The 20,181-nt window shown below is 38.9% G+C and overlaps 1 non-coding gene across 1 annotated transcript; it reads left to right on the top strand.

Moving 5' to 3' along the window:
- The first annotated feature begins 10,642 nt into the window (after positions 1 to 10,642).
- LOC141644660 (small nucleolar RNA R71) lies at positions 10,643 to 10,749 on the top strand. Its single transcript, XR_012544272.1, has one exon. It is a non-coding gene; the product is annotated as a small nucleolar RNA R71 (small nucleolar RNA).
- Positions 10,750 to 20,181: the final 9,432 nt, after the last annotated feature.

Here is a 20,181-nt window from a genome sequence, read left to right as displayed (position 1 = left end):
AAATAATCCTTAATAATTCTCCTACTTTGGTTTTCAAGCCCAAAATCATCATATTTTTAAGTCTCAATCTTGTACTCCCTCAAAGAACTAATGAATTCCAAGGTGAATGAGGGGTAAGTCAATTCATTCATCTCAAATAGGGTAGATAACCCCATAGACTCAAAAAATGTTTTGGTTTGGTCAAGCACTCCCAATTTTTCCAAAGTATCTTGGCATACAAACTTTGTGGCAATGCTTTTCTTTTTGGCAAGGGATTCGAATACAATTCTACGCTCATTACATAAGAAAGTTACCTCCAGATAGTCCTTGAGTTGTTCGACCTCCGGTATTTTAGTAACAACTTCTTCAATGACCTCAATAAGCTCCCTTACTTGCTCCCTAGCTTGTTCCCCTACCATCAAATCCTTTGATGCTAGAACTTTTTGCCTTTTTGATAGAGTTAGGGATTTTGATGATTGAGTGTTACATTTTGTTCTTGCCATGATGATTCCTCCTTGCAATTGATGTCAACAAACCTTTGATATGCTTGAATGTTCTTCTTTTCTTCCAACTTCAATCAATTTCCCAATCAATTTGGGGTTGTTCGAATTTGCCTAAACCCTAGAAAATTTTCATTGATTTTGGGAAGATTTTGATGTTTAATGGTCTAAATGTTGACAAAGGAGTGATTGAATTGAATTTGAGCAAGTTTTCAATGATTTTTGATGAATTTGGTTGAGTATTTTGTTATTTTGGATGATAGAGTTGATTGTTGTAGTGAGGGAATGCGTTTGTGTTTGTGAATAAAGAAATAGAAATGAGGTTTTGAAGATATAAATCCCGTGTTTATCTTGAAGTAGCAGGGGGGACGCTCGAGCCGTATTGGGGACGGGCGGATTTTATTTAAGCTCTTTTCTTTACTCTTTGGGGACGCTTGTCCTGAGATGGGGTTGAGCGAGCTGAGCTGAGGGACGCTCGTCTCGCCTCCAGCTCGAGTGGATTCTGTTACAGGTTTGCTCGTGGGAATCGCCTTCCCGCGACTTTGATTCTTCATTTCCTGTTCTTCCATCACGGGGTTGTACTACAAAGGCTTGGTTAGCCTAGGCAATTGCTTCCCCACACTTGATCATCACACACTACACATTATAAACACATTAAGAACCCTCCCTCACTTGCTTTCATGTCACAAAATTTTTACAACAAAGCATATAAGATGCAATGCAAAAATAGAGTAATGTACAAATTAAATGAAATGCAAGTTAAGAGGTTAGAATATTTACAAATGGTGGTTTAGAGAGGACTCCACCAAAATCTCCTTCATTTGTGAGATGTCAAGGGGGTAAAGCAAGGGCGTTGTTGATGTTGCTCAACGCCTTATAGAAGTAATCGAATGCTTGCTCATTCTCATGATGGAAGTCTTGTGTAGACCTCAATACATAGTTGTCTTCATTAATGCAGTAACTCTAGTCAATGTGGTGATAAGGATCTACAAACCCTTGGTCTAGGGTGTAATACTACGATTTTTTAAGTCTGTTACTTGGCCGAGTAATGCGTCGTGTGTTTCATGTCAGGCTACTGTCCAAGAATACTCGGCCGAGTATGGTAATGCTCGACCGAGTAAAAGATACTCGGTCGAGTATACTCTATACTCAACCGAGTACCCGGTCTATTACAGGTTATTTCCGCGGTTTTGACTAAAATGATTTGAGATTATATATAAGTCGTTAGTCAGTTCCTAAAATCATTTCCTCCAAAACCTAAACTACGTTTCATTCTCCTCTAATCATCTTCATCAATGCCAAGGCAAAGGTTGTCGATTGTGGGTTCTAGCATCTTATTCCTTTTCAATCGCAATAGTAAGTGTCTTATCCTTGTCGATCTTTTGTTGTTCTTATAAGTTAGCAAACTCTAGTTTGGGTTAATTTGGGAGTTTAGGGTTTTGGTCATCATATTCATTGTTGATTGTTCATTATCGTTTTTGTAGGTGATGATGTGTTACTCGTTCTGCATTTGTATGATTGGTTGCGGCATAACAGATTACGAGAAGGTAGGGGTTCCCTACTCGGTTTACTGTTTAATTGATTTAAGATATGCGTTGTGATTGTTGTACGATTGATATTGTGATTAACTTCTGTTGTTGGTGGTCGGGTTTTTTCGGATGCTATATTCTATTTTTCGGAACAATTGTCGTTGGAAGCACCTAGACCAAAACACAATTTATAACTTCACAAACAACTTTACAATTAGTAAAGGGGCAAGTAAAGATCGGATCACAAGGGACGGGAATTGAGATGAGATTTCTATTGCAACTAGTGGTGTCTTAGGGGTGTCACAATTTGGGTTGATGTAGAAGGTCACTAAACTAAATAGCAATGAAAGTAAATAAGCAAGATGAATTGAAAGGGTTGTAAACAATTGATAAAAAGCACTAGGGTGTCATGGGGTCATAGGGGATTCATGGGAATTGATCATACAAACATGTTCTCAAATTATAAGCAAGCAATTATTGTTGTGATGGATTGAGTTGGGTTATATCTTACAATCCTAGGAAAGTTTGGGTCCCGGAGCCGAATCGATTAGATTGTACAACACCTACAATTCGACTTAGTCTTCCCTACTCAACAACATGCATGGTCTAATGAGACTCGAGTTGGTTTATGTCTTAGAAGTCTCATTGAAAAGATAGGTGATGGGTAAAAAGTGCAAGGATTCATAGGCTCACATTTCATCAAACATAACATGTGCATAAGTTGAGATCAAAACAAGCAAGAAAATAAATCATGAAAGCATATTAATTTAAGCATGAATCATTCCCCATGTTGGTTTCCCCTAATTACCTATTAACCCTAGCTATGGAACTACTCACTCATTATCATGTTGAACATGCTAGCAAGGTTGTCAATAATACCAACAAAGTGAAACATGATGAACAAATGAAAGTAATTAGCAATAATTAAAAAGGGATTAAGAGAATTATACCTACTAATGATTCCAATAATAAAGCAAAGAATAAAAGAAATACTTGATGCTTGATTGAGAGGTTGTCAATCTCCCAATAATAACCCAAATAATCTTCAATTACCCAAAATAAAGGATGAACAAAAGAGAGATTAAGAAAATAAAACTTGTATTAAAACTTGATTAATTGTTGATTACAAAACTAAAGAGAGATTTGATTGATATTAACTACTCTAAGAATTGATAAGAAGAACATACTCTTCTAATTAGACTAATGGGGTATTTATAGTGGAAATTAAGTGGATGCATTAGGGTTAACTAAGAGCTTAAATGACGATTAAGTCCTTACTTAGGGAAACGCCGGTATTTTCTGAAGGAAGGGCATCTTTCTTGAAGCTTGAAAAAACGAATTTGCGCTGTCTTGGAATCCGTGCGTCTTAGGACGGGACGGCCGGATTCCTGAGTCTCTGCCCGGGCGTCTTTGGGAGAAGACGGGCTTCTTCTGGGTGCTGCTGCCTGGGCGTCTTTGATGGAAGACGCACGGATTGTGGTCCTGGGGACGGGCGTCTTCAGGTCAATCCGCACGGATTGCTGCTCAACCTTGTTTCTTCTTCTTTTCTTCCCTTTTCTTCATAAAATCCTTGGGGATTTCCTTGGGGATGCAAGGATCTTTCCTCATCATTGCCCAACTACTATAATATGTATAAAGGCCTTCTAATCTTGTCTCTCTTTGATGCTTGGTCATTGGATTCAATCAATTTAGTCTCATTTGCCACGAAAATGCAAGGTTTGCACTCCTTTCCTACCAAGGACACAAAACCTCAAAGAATATGCAAAACAAACAGCTAAAGACAATAAATGACCCAAATATGCACTAAAAAGCATGGGAACAAGGCTAATTCGGGGACTAAATGTGCGCTAATTATGGTCACATCAAGTATCCCCAAACCGAACCTTTGCTCGTCCCGAGTAAAGAGGTGACAAAGACTAGGACCATTATTTAAACTAACCTAATAGCATAGCCGACATGAGACAATTAGCGGGTCTCACTCCGCCCCTTGAACTCACAACAAGACAACCATGAGGTAGGATGCCTTCTTACAAGGCAAGGTAGGTCTTGCCAAAATGGCGACACATCCAAACATTAAGCACACAAAATCAAATAATGGATGCATCTACAAAAAGAATAGCCACTTCCTCATCAAGTGGCGGAGGCAACTAAAAGAGAACAAATTTAAGAGCATATATTCCGTCACAAATACTAGTTAAACAAATTACTAAGGCTAAGAGAATGGCACTAAATCACCTCCAAATGGTGTTAAACTAGACTACTTTCGTCCTCAATTTCCAAATACTTTCGTCAAGAGCGATCGGATGGTTATGGAATGATGATCCCCATGATGCTAGTAGCATATGACATGATAAGTCTCGAGTTGTCTACAAAAGTAAAGGTCATGGATCGTCCCAAGCTCGACAAAGTGGCTTGACAAAAAGGCTTTTTGGGAATGAAATGCTCAAATCGTTATAAACAAGGGTGGATATGACTAGTATTCAAAATTTGACCTCATTCAACTTTCACATTTCAAAAATTAGAGATGGGGTTTGTCCCTTCTGTGCTAATGTCCTTTGCTTTCGCCAATCGCTTATTAGGCAACCGGTTAACCTCTAGACAATAGCTTTTCGGGGTGATAGTCACTCTGTCTCTGGGCGGTTGAATTCAAACCGTGTGGGGGCCCAATTCAATGGATCCCTCTCCAAAGCACATCGAAGTGGTACGCCTCCATCAAAACAACTAAAATTCTCAATATTTCAACATTTCATAACATTTGAGGTTTCCTTGGCAATAAAACGTTTCCACATACAAAATCTTTGAAATGAGCACTTCAAACTTATTGATAGAAAGTATTTTTGGGTTGCCGTACCACAAGGTCAATCAAGGTCACCTAGACAAGTTAACCAAGTCCACATCGCATCACGGGGTTGGAATAGGTGACTCACATGCAAACCCTTTACTAGGCCTTGGGTCATGGGTCAAAAGACACTAGTATGACACAATTTAGGGTGTTTTACAACCATTCTAGTAGGCGAAGTCTTAAGTTGAAAAAGTATTTGTAATGGCTTAGTTGCTCTTGTCAAAGTTCTCAATTAGGCACTTTTCAAAATATTTCATCTAAATGCAACTAAATGCCATGATGCAACTATTATATACATCCTAATGCAAGTGATTCTACCAACTAATATGACATATAAACTAAATGCAAGTCCTAAGTTCACATTGTTATACCGCATCAATCAAAATAAAGCCACATAGTCATTAACATAAAGAGGAAAAAGGAGATTGGAAAGATCATACCATGCGGTCTTCAGTATCCTCATGTCTCGGATGTGGCGTAGTCGATCAATGTGAACAAGGATAGAACAAACACAATATATACAATAATATATACTTGACTACACTTCAAAGGAAAATAACATGTTTTTGGTTTTTCAATTTTCAAATTTTTATGGTTTTTTCGAAATTTTTCAATTTTTTTGGATTTTTGAATAAAAGTTAAGTTAGAATTCCCCATCCCCACACTAATATGGGCATTGTCCTCAATGGCCAAAATGATGGGAAATTATGCAAACATGATGCATGATTTCTACACTAAATGCAAGCTACACTAATCTACACTACATGATGCATGGTTTTTGTTTATGACGGAGAGGATAATTTAGTTTACCTCCCGTTGTGTATGTATGTACTTCCCCAAACCGAGTTAGACATTATTGCTAATGTCCTAAGGTTGGGTGTAGTTCATGCACACACTATGCAATGCATGAAACTAAATTTGTCATTTTGGATTTTTAAAAGTGGGAACAATAAAATGAAAACACTCAATGGGGCCGAGGTGTTAGTCCTCTATGGTGCTAGGACTACTCAACAATGATCAAGATTAATAAAATAAAACAAAGAGAGAAGTAGACATACCTCAAGAGGGTAGGAGCCTCCATAGTTAGCTAATCTTCCATCATAACATCACTATCATCATTTTCCTCACTAGAAGTGGACTCATCACCACTTCCCTCTTCACTTTCTTGTTCACTTTGTTCATCATCCTCTTCTTCTTCTTCTTCACTAGCCTCTTCATCAATGTTATCATCATCAACCGCATCAACCGCATCACCAACAACCTCATCATCACCCGGAATACCCCTGGATGCACTCGGAAAGAAGACTTCCCTATCCGCCCAACTAGGCAAAGGACATGAAGGATCAAGTAGTCCTTGCTTAGCTAAGTGAAGGAGGGGTGGATATTGGGCTAAGTAAGCATCTTCCCGGTCCTTGAAGGCTTGCTTGTGCATCTCTTGCATAAGAAGAGTCATATAATCTTTGCTTGCTTCAACACCTTCGGGCTTGAACTCTTGGTACTTGAAAGGATAGGGTGGTGTGACAATGGAAGAGGAGGACATTTCTATTTCACCCTTTTGTTGTCGGATAATGTATTCGGCCTCTTTTGAAAGGGGAAGGAGATAGTTGGTCCGGTGGACACTTAAACGACAAATCTTCTAAGGCAAAGTAAAAGATCTAGGCTCAGTAGTGAGCCACCCATACTTGGTGTCAAGAGGGTTATGAGAGACCCACTTGTACTTGTTTATCATAGTATCAATATCAATGAGATGACCACCCTTCTTTGCCTCATACTTGCTATCCTTGTTGAAGTTTGGATCAAAGTATTTAGCCAAAAGAGTGACTAGACCTCCATTCACAATAACGGTAGTGCCTTGCTTCCCACAATAAACATATAGCCATCTATCCACCAAAAGTCTTAGAGAGTTGAAAGGCTTGGTGAATTCCCTTCCAATGTTCAAGGCCGACTCAAGAAGAACAAAATCGAGTTTGGTGAAATGGTTGGTGTCTTTTCTTGCAATGATGGTGTTCCCTACAACCTTGTGCCACACTCTAATGCCCGGATGGTGGACTAATAGAGCACGACTATCATGAAAGCTCTCGAATTTCCTTCCGGAAATTGCCTCCCAAAGAGGGTCGGTGTCATATTTGCCAACATTCTTGAAATAACTCGGTGAATCACTTAGACCCAAAGCTTTACCCATTTCCTCAAAGGAGATGCGCCTACTAACATTAGCTAGGCGAAACTCGATGGTTTCCATAGTCTCAACCTTGTTAACTTTCAAAGAACTCAAAAATTCTAAGGTAAGGGAGGGGTATGTCAATTCTTTTGTTGTAAACAATTTCTCCAACCCCATGGCTTTAAAGAAGGCTTTAGTTTGCTCAAGGACACCCAACTTATCTAAGGCATCTTCACAAATAAACTTGGTGGAAAGAAATGATTTACTAGCAAACTTGGCAAAAGTGTCCCTATGGGATTTGGAAATGAAAATTACCTCCGGATAATTCGAAAGTTGAGCAATTTCCGGAGTGGTAGATGTTGTTGCTTCCATGGGATGTTGTTGTTGTTGCACCTCCAAGTTTGGGCTAGCTACCACCATAGCCAATGCTTTCTTTGCTTGAAGACTCTTTTGTCTTGATGAGAGTGCCTTTGCCTTTGTTGCTTTTGTTGCTCCCTTTGTATTTGCCATTGATGAATAAACCAAGAAAAGAGTAAAAAATCTTAAATTTCTAGTGCACCCAAATCGATTAAAAGATGAAAGGCTTTGCCTTTATGAATTCAAAAATCGACTCAAAGGTTGAAGATTTTGTGCTTGGTTTTAGTTGTTGTTGAAAGAGGAGTGATTAATTTGTTGTTAAAAGGATGTTTTGATTTGATTTTGGTGAGTGTTGTTGACGAATCTTGTTTTTGTAATGGAGAGGATGAGGGTTTTGGAGTTATGGGGTTTATGGGTAGTGTTTTGAATGAAGGAATGAGGAAATGAATGTGGGATGGGGTTTATAATAAACCCGAAAAATTTGAAATGCAGGGGGAAGATGGGCGGCTTTCCTTCGGGACGCCCGGATTCTGCCTGTTCTGGGTATCAGAATTCTCGTCTAAAGACGGGCGGATTTGAAAACACGGGACGGGCATCTTTGAGAGAAGACGGGCGGATTCCTTTACAGGTATTTTTCTTGTTTTCCTCAGCCAAAAAGACGGGGGGCTTTCTGAAGACGGGCGAATTCTTTGCAGGACGCCCGGATTCGTTAACAGTCCAAAAATTTCAAAAATTCAGCTCATGAAGGACGGGCGTCTTCTGCCCAATATGCCCGGATTGTCTGAAGACGGGCGGATTCTCTTGAAACCGCTCGGGTTCTACCCTTTTTACCCGGATTCAGTTCTATCCGTGTACCTTGCATATCCCTTGTCATTTTTTCATTCTTCAAAATCTCGTGTTCTTCATTGTGGGGGCACTACTAAGGCATGAATAGCCTAGGCAATTGCTATCCCCACACTAAGCTAAAGCACTACACATTAATTGAAATTATTAGTCCCTCCCTCACTTCTCTCAAACATGATAATTATCTTGATCAAGGCATAAAAATCCAAAAATGGCAAAAATGCAAACTAAGAATTAAAAAGCGAGTTAGGGAGTTAGAAATATTTACAAATGGTGGTTTAGGGAGGACTCCACCAAACTCTCATTCTTGATGAGATGTCAAGGGGGCATGTCCAAGGTGTTGTTAATGTTGCTCAACACCTTGAAAAAGTAATCAAAAGCTTGTTCATTGTCGTGATAAAGTTCTTCAATAGATCTTTGCCCTTGTTGTCGGTCTTGATCGATAGCATTACAAATGTAGGGATTGAAAATCCCTTCAAACTCATCGTCCCAAAGACCACAAACTTCATCTACTTGATCACTAAAGATCTCTTGAGTTGATAGAGACAACTCTCCCATTATCTTGTTTTCGCCAATGAGGCCATCTTCTTCATTGCTTGACTTTGGTGAGCTTTGCAAGCTCTCTTTGTTACAATTCACTTGCTCTTTGAATGGAGCATCTTCAATTTTCTTCTTCCATTGGAGTTCCGACTTTTTCCTATCATCCTTCCGGCTATAATGATCGATCATAAAACATGGTTCATGTAAACGGGGAGCTCTCATAGTCTTGTCAAGATTGAAAGTTATACTCTCATCTCCCACTTCTAGAGTGAGCTCTCCATGTTTCACATCAATCACCGCACCCGCGGTGTGTAAGAAAGGTCTTCATAGAATGATTGGAATGTTGGAATCTTCTTCCATATCAACAATGACAAAGTCCATCGGGATGAAAAATTTCCCAATTCGTACGGGAACATCTTTCCATATCCCTAATGGTGTCTTCGTCGATCTATCGGCCATTTGTAGTGTGATATTGGTGCATTTAAGCTCTCCCATCCCCAACCTTTTACTCACCGAGTACGGCATAACACTCACACTAGCCCCTAGATCACATAAGGCTTTGTTGATCGTGGTGTCCCCAATGGTACACGGTATTGAGAAGCTTCCCGGATCCTTGAGTTTTGGAGGTGAACTCCCTTGAAGTATTGCACTACTCACCTTAGTGAAGGCGATAGTCTCAAACTTTCGGATCGACTTCTTCTTTGTGAGGATGTCTTTCATGTATTTCGCATAGGCCGACACGTGATTGATTAATTCCGTGAAAGGAATTGAGACTTCCGGATTCTTCACAATTTCCATAAACTTTCCAAGTTGGTCATCAAATTTAGGCTTAGCTTGACGACTTGGAAAAGAAAGTCTAATCATAATGGGCTCCTTCTCCTTGACCTTGTCTTCATTTTTCTTTGAAATTTCTTCTTTTGATGATTCTCCATCTTTGGAGTTTTACACAATTTCTTCCTTATCACTAGCTTCCACAACTTCATCCTCAACTTGCTTCTTCGGTGCTTCATACCTTGTACCACTTCTCAAGTGAATGGCACTAACCGTTTCATGTCTTGGGGGATTACTTTGAGGTGGTAATTGCCCCTTTTGTCTTTGTGAGCTTGAAGATGCTAGTTGAGTCAATTGGGTTTCCAACATTTTGGTGTGAGCTAGGATGTTGTTGATGGTGGTTTCCTTTGCTTGACTATCTTTTTGCATTTGAGTGAAAAATTCTTGTTGATTCTTTTGCATTTGAAGGACCGCTTTTTGAACATCAAAACCTTGGTCATTTTGTTGATTTTACGGATTTTGATTTTGGTAACCTTGGTTTTGGTTGTAAAAGGGTCTTTGATTTTGGTTTCTCATAGGAGGTGGGGTGTATGTTGTTTGAGGGTTTTGAACATTTTGGCTTTTGTATGAGAGATTTGGATGGAATTTGGTGTTTTCATTGTAATAGTTGGAATAAGGGGTACCACTCTTGTATGCTTGGAAAGCATTCACTTGTTCATTTGTTCCCCTACATTCACTTGAGTCATGTCCCAAAGTTCCACAATTCCCACATATCTCACTTGGGATTGATGAGGATGCCATCATGACATTAACATGATGCTTTGGTGATTTTGAGGCTTCTTCAAGTCTAGCCATAGCTTTTTCAAACTTCAAATTGATTGGGTCAATGTGAGCACTAAGTTGAGCACCCAATTGAGTAACGGAGTCCACTTCATCCTTTCCTCCTCTAGTAGCCTTGTGAGGTCTACTATATTGTGAGTTATGGACCGCCATTTCCTCAATTTTGTTCCAAGTTTGATTGTCATCAACTTCGGTGAACATTCCATTTGATCCCATGTTGAGAATGTTCCTTGAATCTTCATATAGACCGTTCCAAAATTTTTATACCAAGAACCACTCGCGAACTCCATGGTGAGGACATGAGCGACAAATTCCTTTGAACCGCTCCCAAGCTTCATACAAAGATTCTTCATCCCTTTTCTTAAAACCCGTAATTTGAGCTCTTAGCATGTTAGTCTTTTCCGGTGGGTAGAATTTTTTGTAGAAAGCTAAAGCCAACTTCTTCCAAGAATCAATTCCGAGAGTGGCCTTATCAAGGCCCTTCAACCATTGTTTCGCGGTGCCAATTAGAGAAAAAGGAAATAAGATCCATCGAATTTGGTCTTGAGTTACACCGGTTTGAGAAATCGCATCACAATAGTCACAAAAGGTCTCCATATGTGAGTGAGGGTCTTCACTAGGCATCCCCCCAAATTGGCTCCTTTCGACTAATTGGATAAATGCGGATTTGGCAATGAAATTTCCGGTCAAATGTTGTGGTGTGGGAGTACCATTGGGTAGGTTCTCCTCGGTGGGTACGGAATGTGATGAAAACTTAGGCATTGTGGGTTGATTTTGTGTTGGGTTCTCCTCACCTTCTCTTGCAAAAGGGTTGATGAACTCAATAGTTGGTTGAATATCTACAACCTCACTAATACCTCTCAAATTTCTCCTAGCAAGTCTTCTATTGGTTGTCAAAGTTCTTTCAATTTCACGATCAAAATCTAACAAATCACCATGCGACCTTCTAGAAAAGGAAATAAGATCCATCGAATTTGGTCTTGAGTTACACCGGTTTGAGAAATCGCATCACAATAGTCACAAAAGGTCTCCATATGTGAGTGAGGGTCTTCACTAGGCATCCCCCCAAATTGGCTCCTTTCGACTAAATATCAAACAACTCGAAAACAATTAGAACAAACCTTGAGGAGTTTTACTTCCTCAAGGCAAAGAAAGACACAACTAATAACAATATAAGAAAATCTAAATCAAGATAACACCATCCCCGGCAACGGCGCCATTTTTGGTCGGGTTTTTTCGGATGCTATATTCTATTTTTCGGAACAATTGTCGTTGGAAGCACCTAGACCAAAACACAATTTATAACATCACAAAAAACTCTACAATTAGTAAAGAGGCAAGTAAAGGTCGGATCCCAAGGGACGGGAATTGAGATGAGATTTCTATTGCAACTAGTGGTGTCTTAGGGGTGTCACAAGTTGGGTTGATGTAGAAGGTCACTAAACTAAATAGCAATAAAAGTAAATAAGCAAGATGAATTGAAAGGGTTGTAAACAATTGATAAAAAGCACTAGGGTGTCATGGGGTCATAGGGGATTACCGGAGCCGAATCGATTAGATTGTACAACACCTACAAGTCGACTTAGTCTTCCCTACTCAACAACATGCATGGTCTAAAGAGACTCGAGTTGGTTTAAGTCTTACAAGTCTCATTGAAAAGATAGGTAATGGGTAAAAAATGCAAGGATTCATAGGCTCACATTTCATCAAACATAACATGTGCATGAGTTGAGATCAAAACAAGCAAGCAAATAAATCAAGAAAGCATATTAAATTAAGCATGAATCATTCCCCATGTCGGTTTCCCCTAATTACCCATTAACCCTAGCTATGGAACTACTCACTCATTATCATGTTGAACATGCTAGCAAGGTTGTCAATCATACCAACAAAGTGAAACATGATGAACAAATGAAAATAATTAGCAATAATTAAAAAGGGATTAAGAGAATTATACCTACTAATGATTACAATAATAAAGCAAAGAATAATAGAAGTACTTGATGCTTGATTGAGAGGTTGTCAATCTCCCAATAATAACCCAAATAATCTTCAATTACCCAAAATAAAGGATGAACAAAAGAGAGATTAAGAAAATAAAACTTGTATTAAAACTTGATTAATTGTTGATTACAAAACTAAAGAGAGATTTGATTGATATTAACTACTCTAAGAATTGATAAGAAGAACATACTCTTCTAATTAGACTAATGGGGTATTTATAGTGGAAATTAGGTGGATGCATTAGGGTTAATTAAGAGCTTAAATGACGATTAAGTCCCTACTTAGGGAAACGCCGGTATTTTCTGAAGGAAGGGCATCTTTCTTGAAGCTTGAAAAAACGAATTTGTGCTGTCTTGGAATCCGTGCGTCTTAGGCACGGGACGGCCGGGTTCCTGAGTCTCTGCCCGGGCGTCTTTGGGAGAAGACGGGCGTCTTCTAGGTGCTGCTGCCCGGGCGTCTTTGATGGAAGACGCACGGATTGTGGTCCTGGGGACGGGCGTCTTCAGGTTAATCCGCACGGATTGCTTCTTAGCCTTGTTTCTTCTTCTTTTCTTCCCTTTTCTTCATAAAATCCTTGGGGATTTCCTTGGGGTTGCAAGGATCTTTCCTCATCATTGCCCAACTACTATAATATGTACAAAGGCGTTCTAATCTTGTCTCTCCTTGATGCTTGGTCATTGGATTCAATCAATTTAGTCTCATTTTGCCACGAAAATGCAAGGTTTGCACTCCTTTCCTACCAAGGACACAAAACCTCAAAGAATATGCAAAACAAAGAGCTAAAGACAATAAATGACCCAAATATGCACTAAAAAGCATGGGAACAAGGCTAATTCGGGGACTAAATGTGCGCTAATTATGGTCACATCAGTTGGATTAGAGTTTGGTGTTGGTGTTGAGATGGTTGATGATGTTGTTCGCGAGGTGCGGCCTCGGCTAAGTGGAGTCACTTGCGGGAGTGGCTTCACGCCCTAGTTTCGCCCTCTGTAGAACCCGCCACAAGTGGGGATGTGCACATTAATCAATAGGGTTATCGCTCGTTGATGAGCGGGGCTTAGGTGGGCAAGGCTGCGGTCCCCCACTGGCAGGGCCACACACTTTAGTGTGTAGTCAGTTACATGATGTGATTGGGTGTTGGAGGCGGATGATGATCAACTGTTTATCTTTATCGTACTTGTCTTATTTTGATTATGCAGTGAACTGACCTCGTTGTTGTTTTGAAAAATCTGGGGTGATCTATTCGGGGATGGTTAGCAGATTGTGACAGGTGTTGATAGTCTTTAGCTTGGGGGACGAGATGAGGAGTCATCACTTCGAGTCTAGCTTTCGCTGTCACGAGTTTAGCTGTTTAGCTTTCAGTGGTTTTGAGTACTAGTGAACATGGTTTTTGGATTTGGTTTTGGAATATGTAACCATTAGTTCTTTATACTTTAATAATTGTTGTTTTCGAATGGTAACTTTGATATACTAGCCTTGGGAAACCGAGATGGTGATGGTCTCTCATGCTAGGGTGGTCCTGGTAAGGTACCTTGGTATGTGGGGGGTCTCACAAAGTGGTATCAGAGCGACGATTTTGGAACCTGAAACCAATGAACAAATGTACTTAGGGTGTCTAATTAAAATGAACCCGGGTAGGAATTGTTTGGAGCTACCACAAGGGTTAGAGAGACGTCTCGAAACCGCAATGTTGCCCATACAAGTTCACGCCGGCCAATATGGGGTGTGTCGTGGGAATTGGTGTATGCTTGTGTTTGTGTTTATGTCTTATAGTATGATATGCATGTTGTCGTTCGAGATGAGATGGTTAAGTGGCTTTATGTGTTGCGAAAAGTGGAGATGATAGTATGGCATGTTAGTAGAAAAAGTATGTTTTGTTTGTTTGGTAATAGGATCATGTGCATAAGATGTTGGTATGATAAAAGCTTATCCAGTATACTGTTTTTAAAGGTATTGAGTTGTCTGTGTTCGTTTGTTGTTGTTTAAGTTGTTTGGGCAAGAAAAAGTGAATTGTATGGAGCTTGATTTCGGTAAGGCTCTCTTTATTTGGCCATAAGTAGAGCTTTAGAAATGATATTGCTGTAATTCAAATTGGAGGTGATAGCCTGTCCTCTTACGGTTCTAACGATAGGCTAGACGCCCAAAATGACCATGTAACGAGTGAGATATGACTGTTTTACGAAAACTGAACGTTGCTGAGAACTGTGCCGGTACTCGACCGAGTAGGCCATACTAAGCCGAGTATCTTTCATACTCGACCGAGTAACCCCTATTCAGCCGAGTAATCTTTCTGTGATAATTCTGTTCAGCTTCTGGAGTCGTGAACTCGGCCGAGTAGTCTCACTACTCGACCGAGTGTCGTGTACTCAGTCGAGTACGTCATGCACTCGACCGAGTATCTCTTTGGGCGGTTATTTTGAGTCGACGGCTACGTTCTTACATATGTTTTGAGAAGTAGGTTATGTGAACATGTACGTTTTGGGTCTTAAAGCATTCTTTTATATATGTGACGCTCTTGATACATAAGTTATCAGATGCTATGATATCAAGAATGCCGGCTTATGAGGGATATGTGTTGGATAGGGAGGACATGTGTAATATGTGTTTGTGAGGGATAGTGGAAAACGAAAGGGAAGATTGATGAGCTAATCGAGACAAGGAGCATGTTCTGTGAGATATGGTGAGTGATATTGTCCCGTGTTGAGTAATATAAAATTAAGTGTATATGGGCAAGTGTGATGTAAGTGTAGAGAAATGTGAGAATGAAAGATTAAAAGGAAGGATGTTAATAGTGACAACTTGAGACGTGTAAGGATTTATGGAGGGAGATGGTTAGGAGTGTTGGTTAAGAATATATATGTAATGAAAGGTTGTTGTAGAGGGATGGGGAAGAGGGGTATATAGTGAACTTAGATGGAGTTATGTCGCGACGTAGATTTGTAGGTAGTGACTGATTTTTGGAATTTGGATTATCAAGAGGTGAGCCTAGTGTGTAATTCTTTGGGCAATTAACGTTATGAGGTGAATTGTTGGTTTTCTAGGGATACGAAAGGGAGATACAACTAATTAAAGTGTAACCGTTAGTTGTGGGGACTTGATGGTGACAAGTATGAGTGAGTAGTATGATGGGAGAGGATCCGTGATAAGAAAGAATGAGAAGATATTGATATAAATTAATGGAATTTGAGTTGTGGAGCAACAAGAAGGTAATCGGATGACTAAAGAGTTAGGTAGAAGAAGGAAGGAAATGAATTATTAATTGGTATTATTGGATGGAATTAAGTTGGGAGAACGTTGACGAAAGTTATGGGATATGAAAGTAAAGAATCATAGAAATGCATGATAGCATCATGAGAGGGTGTGCATTAATAGTTATATAGGAGTTCAGGACGACATGTTAGCCGTGACTTTCGAGGTATTAAGGAAGTAAAAAGCTCGCAGAGTGTTTGCACGATATGAGATTTTTGTGGAGAGTTAGGTGACGATGAAATAAAGGATAGAATTGGAAATAATGTTGAAGAGTTGGGGTAGTTGTTATTCTGAGGATTTTCTGGTATAGGTTATATAGAGTGCAAATTAAATTGAGGTATGAGGACTGTTAGAGAAAGAGAGCCCTGGATATAGAAATGGTTGTAGGTGTTGAGGTTATAGTGGGTTATCGTTGACATGCGGTGGTAATGAGGATTATGGGAGGTATAGCAAAGGACCTAGTATTAGTGATTTACGAGGATAGTTCATTTATCCTAAGAGGAGTAGGATGCGACAAGAGAGTTTGATGGTCATACAGGTTGCAATTGGAAGTTTGAGTGTTGGTGTAGAATAAGGATGGATTTGTATGATGGTCGATTTTATTATAGGTAATGGCAGTGCTTGTAGTAGTATGATGTTTAGGAGTATGAGTAAACTTTGATATTGTTAACGGATTGGATGATGATGTCTATGTGTATGAGTTAACTTCGAAGACGAAGTTCTTTTTAAGGGTGGTAGAATGTAACATTCCGTCTTGGTGTTGATCTTGTTTGGTGGATTGTCTTGGTATTGAGTTTGCTAGTGAGCGTTTTGGAAGTAAGACAGAGTTGGCAACACTTATGTTGTGGATATTCGATAGTACTATAGAGTTAGTATTCAGAGACTATGCTGTAGTTGAGATGATATCGTGAGCCATGTTGTGGAAGTAAACGTGGTTGGTGGAGTTAGTGTTACGTGTCCATGTTTTATAGGTTGGGTTGGAACGGGGGACGATGTTATTTTTAAGGTGTGAAGACTGTAATACTACGTTTTTCTAAGTCTGTTACTCGGACGAATATGGCTTACTCGGCCGACTAATGCGTCATGTGTTTCTGGTCAGGCTACTGTCCAGGAATACTCGGCCGAGTATGGTAATACTCGACCGAGTATGGGATACTCGGCCGAGTATACTCTATACTCGACCGAGTACCCAGTCTGTTACGAGTTATTTCTGCGGTTCTGATTAAAATGATTAGAGATTATATATAAGTCGTTTGTCAGTTCCTCAAACCATTTCCTCCAAAACCTAAACTACGTTTCATTCTCCTCTAATCATCTTCATTAATTCCAAGGCAAAGGTCGTCGATTGTGGGTTCTAGCATCTTATTCCGTGTCAATCGCCGTAGTAAGTGTCCTATCCTTGTCGATCTATTGTTGTTCTTATACACTACTACAGATACAGGCTATAACAACGGATAAAAACCGTTGTTAAAACAAAAAGCGGACGTTGTTAAAGCGGCAGTTGTAAAAGGTATTTACAACGGTTAGGTTATTTACTAAAACCGTTGTGGAAATTATTCACAACGGTTAAAAGCCATTGTTGTTGCGAGTAAGTCATTGTGGAAAGTTTGACAAAAATTTGGTGGGAAAGATATAACAACGGTTATAATATAAAAAACCGTTGTTGTATCTTTTCCACCAAAATTATGAAGACTTTTAACAACGGGTATACGGAACATAACCGTTGTTGAAATTGTTAGTAACAACGGTTCTTCTTTTAAAACCTGTTGTTGAATATTATGCGCGGGTATTTGTGAAAGGTATTTACAAAGGTTCTTCTTTTAAAACCTGTTGTTGAATATTCTGCACGGAAGGTATTTACAACGGTTTTTTTTAGTAACCGTTTTTATTACTTTTTCGTAATTTTTTTTAAAATTAAATTTGTTTCATGCCATTCAAAATCTTGCATAAATCACAGCTGGTTTCATCAGAACTCAATAGATACAATTCAACCACAATAGCAGCATCATACTTACAATTTGTTTCACTTTCAGATTAATTCATACTAACAATTTGATCACTTTACATGAACTAAGATTCATAAAACTGTGCATCCCCCAACCTCCATCTATAAAGATCAATCCTTAACTTCAACAAAAAATTTACTAAGCTGATCTAAGCTCTAAGTATCATACATTTAGTCTTCATTGCAATGTTCTAAGACGTATTTGCCCAACAAGTCCCTTACCTCGTCCATTTGGTGCTTTTTGTACTCAGGTACTTGTGGCGCGTTGATTACATACTGAGGAAAAAACAAAGACAAGACATTATTGTTTGACAGGAGCATCAGTGTTGTTCATTAGTGTAACAACATACATCATTCAGCATAGCAACATCATGGTATAGCAGCAAGCAAGACAACATTAGCTCTAATTTAAAAAAAGTAATAAACACATTATTAAATTACTAACTTTTTCTAGAATAAGGATATATCTTCGCATAATCACCTCCAACATGAACCGATAAACGTAGTATCCACATTGTATGCTATCCGGATGGCGAGCGACCTATTATTACATAAAAAACGAAGAGACGAGAAGGCCCACATCAGAATCTTACACTTTAGGTATTGTATTTGCGCACGTATTATTATTAAAGACAGATTTTTGCACTTAAGATATTATATTTGAGCACGTACCCCTGTTATCGTAATAAAAGTAGGGCCATCATCAGAATCTTTCATGGGTTGATCCTCGTTAGCTCTTTTCTTCTCAAAGGCCCTTTTTTTATAAAAAAAAAAGGAGGCAGAAACACATATTTCTGGGGCAAAAATGAGCTTTTTGCTATAAATAAAAATTGAAACTTAATGTTATTATAAATAAATCAGTATTATAAACTTACTTAATAATCAAGCCCTTAAATGTCTCGTTTGGTTCTTTATGCAAAGAGTCCAAGCAAAAAACTTTCTTCTTGGTCGGCATGATGGCTGCTAGCACCCAATGACTCCTACATCAAGAGACATCATCATTATTAACAAGTACATATATTAGTTATGAAAATGCAATTGTAGGTGGAATCGTAATATTAATTTGTTTATTACCCGATTTCATTATAAGGGCAAAAATGAGCTTTTTTTGTGTCGCCATTTCCCGAGCAATATAATCTACCCGATCTTCGTGCGAAATCAACGTGATATGCATAGATAAAATATAGGGGCACAGGAATCCGTATTGATCACATGGAATCTTGTTCTCGGGGATCACTCTCGATTTTAAGAACCTACATTATTACGGTATTATTTCCGGTATTTAAAACACTATCTAGTCAGAATATTAGAATATGAAATGATTTATTAAGAAACTTACTTCATCCAAACAAATAGGTGTTGGATATCAATCTCGAGAAGGCCAGACTAAATGGCTAGCAGCTCCCATGACAGAATTGCTTCGCGCTCAATTCCTAAAATATCCTCATCGAGCGAAATAATTATCAATTGCTCATTTTCTATGCGATGGCTAGCCTCCAAATACAGTTGTCTAATCGTCAGCGTTCTTACTTTTTGCATGTATTCGCTCCCACATAAATTAGTGTAGGTTATACTCCTAACATCTTTCAGTTTGGGGAAATAATGCTTTTCTCTTTTTGTGCTACTACCAGCATATACATGTAGATAAATAAAATAATAAAAAATCCAAAGGTAACATATCCTAGTTGGAGTAATAAAAATAAAAGAGTACTTAACTAAATACCTCATCCACCTGCTCGTTCAATGATGATGCAGTAGTAGGCATGTTTGGGGACTTAGGCTTTTCCGTATTTTTTGTCCCCTACACAAAATTTCCATGCTTTTTAGAAATACAGAAAAAATATAAATAAAGAGAGGTTTTTAAGAAAAATGGAGAAGTTAATTAAATACCTCATCAAGTTGTTATTTCGACAAGGTAGATGGCATGTCTGGGGACTTAGGCTTATCCGTCTTTTTTGTCCCCTACACAAAATTTCCAAGGTTTTTAGAAATACAGAAAAAATATAAATAAAGAGAGGTTTATAAAAAAATGGAGAAGTTAATTAAATACCTTATCAAGTTGTTGTTTCGACGAGGTAGTTTGCATGTCTGGGGACTCAGGCTCATCCGGCTTATCCGTGTTTTTTGTTCCCTACAAAGAAAAAATAACATATAAATTTAACATATAAAAACATTTAACATATAAAAATTTAACATATAAAGGTATTTTTCTAACCCCAACTGCTTTCGGTTGAGGCGGAGACAAACGAGCCAGGAAGATGTGAGAATTAGGCCATTGGATGAAACTTCCAACCGCATCTGCCAGAATGGTAATGTCTTCACGAACTGGGACGGGTAGTTGAAATTTTTCATGGCCTTCAAAGACTTGAATTATCTCCACTTTTCTATGATTCGGCAAAAGTGATTCGCCATGAACCAATAAAGTTTTCGCTGATTCGGTGGGCAATTCTACGAGACCCCGGCCAACACGCACAGGTTTCTCGGATTTAGGGTCAGTAAGAATAACTACCTTCCTGTTTATGGCCTGAAGAATACACATACATTATATATTATATCCCAAAATTTAA

The sequence above is a fragment of the Silene latifolia genome, chromosome 2 (genome assembly GCF_048544455.1).
Source record: "Silene latifolia isolate original U9 population chromosome 2, ASM4854445v1, whole genome shotgun sequence".
In the NCBI taxonomy this organism is placed as follows: domain Eukaryota; kingdom Viridiplantae; phylum Streptophyta; class Magnoliopsida; order Caryophyllales; family Caryophyllaceae; genus Silene; species Silene latifolia.
This window is presented reverse-complemented; position numbering and strand designations above follow the sequence as displayed.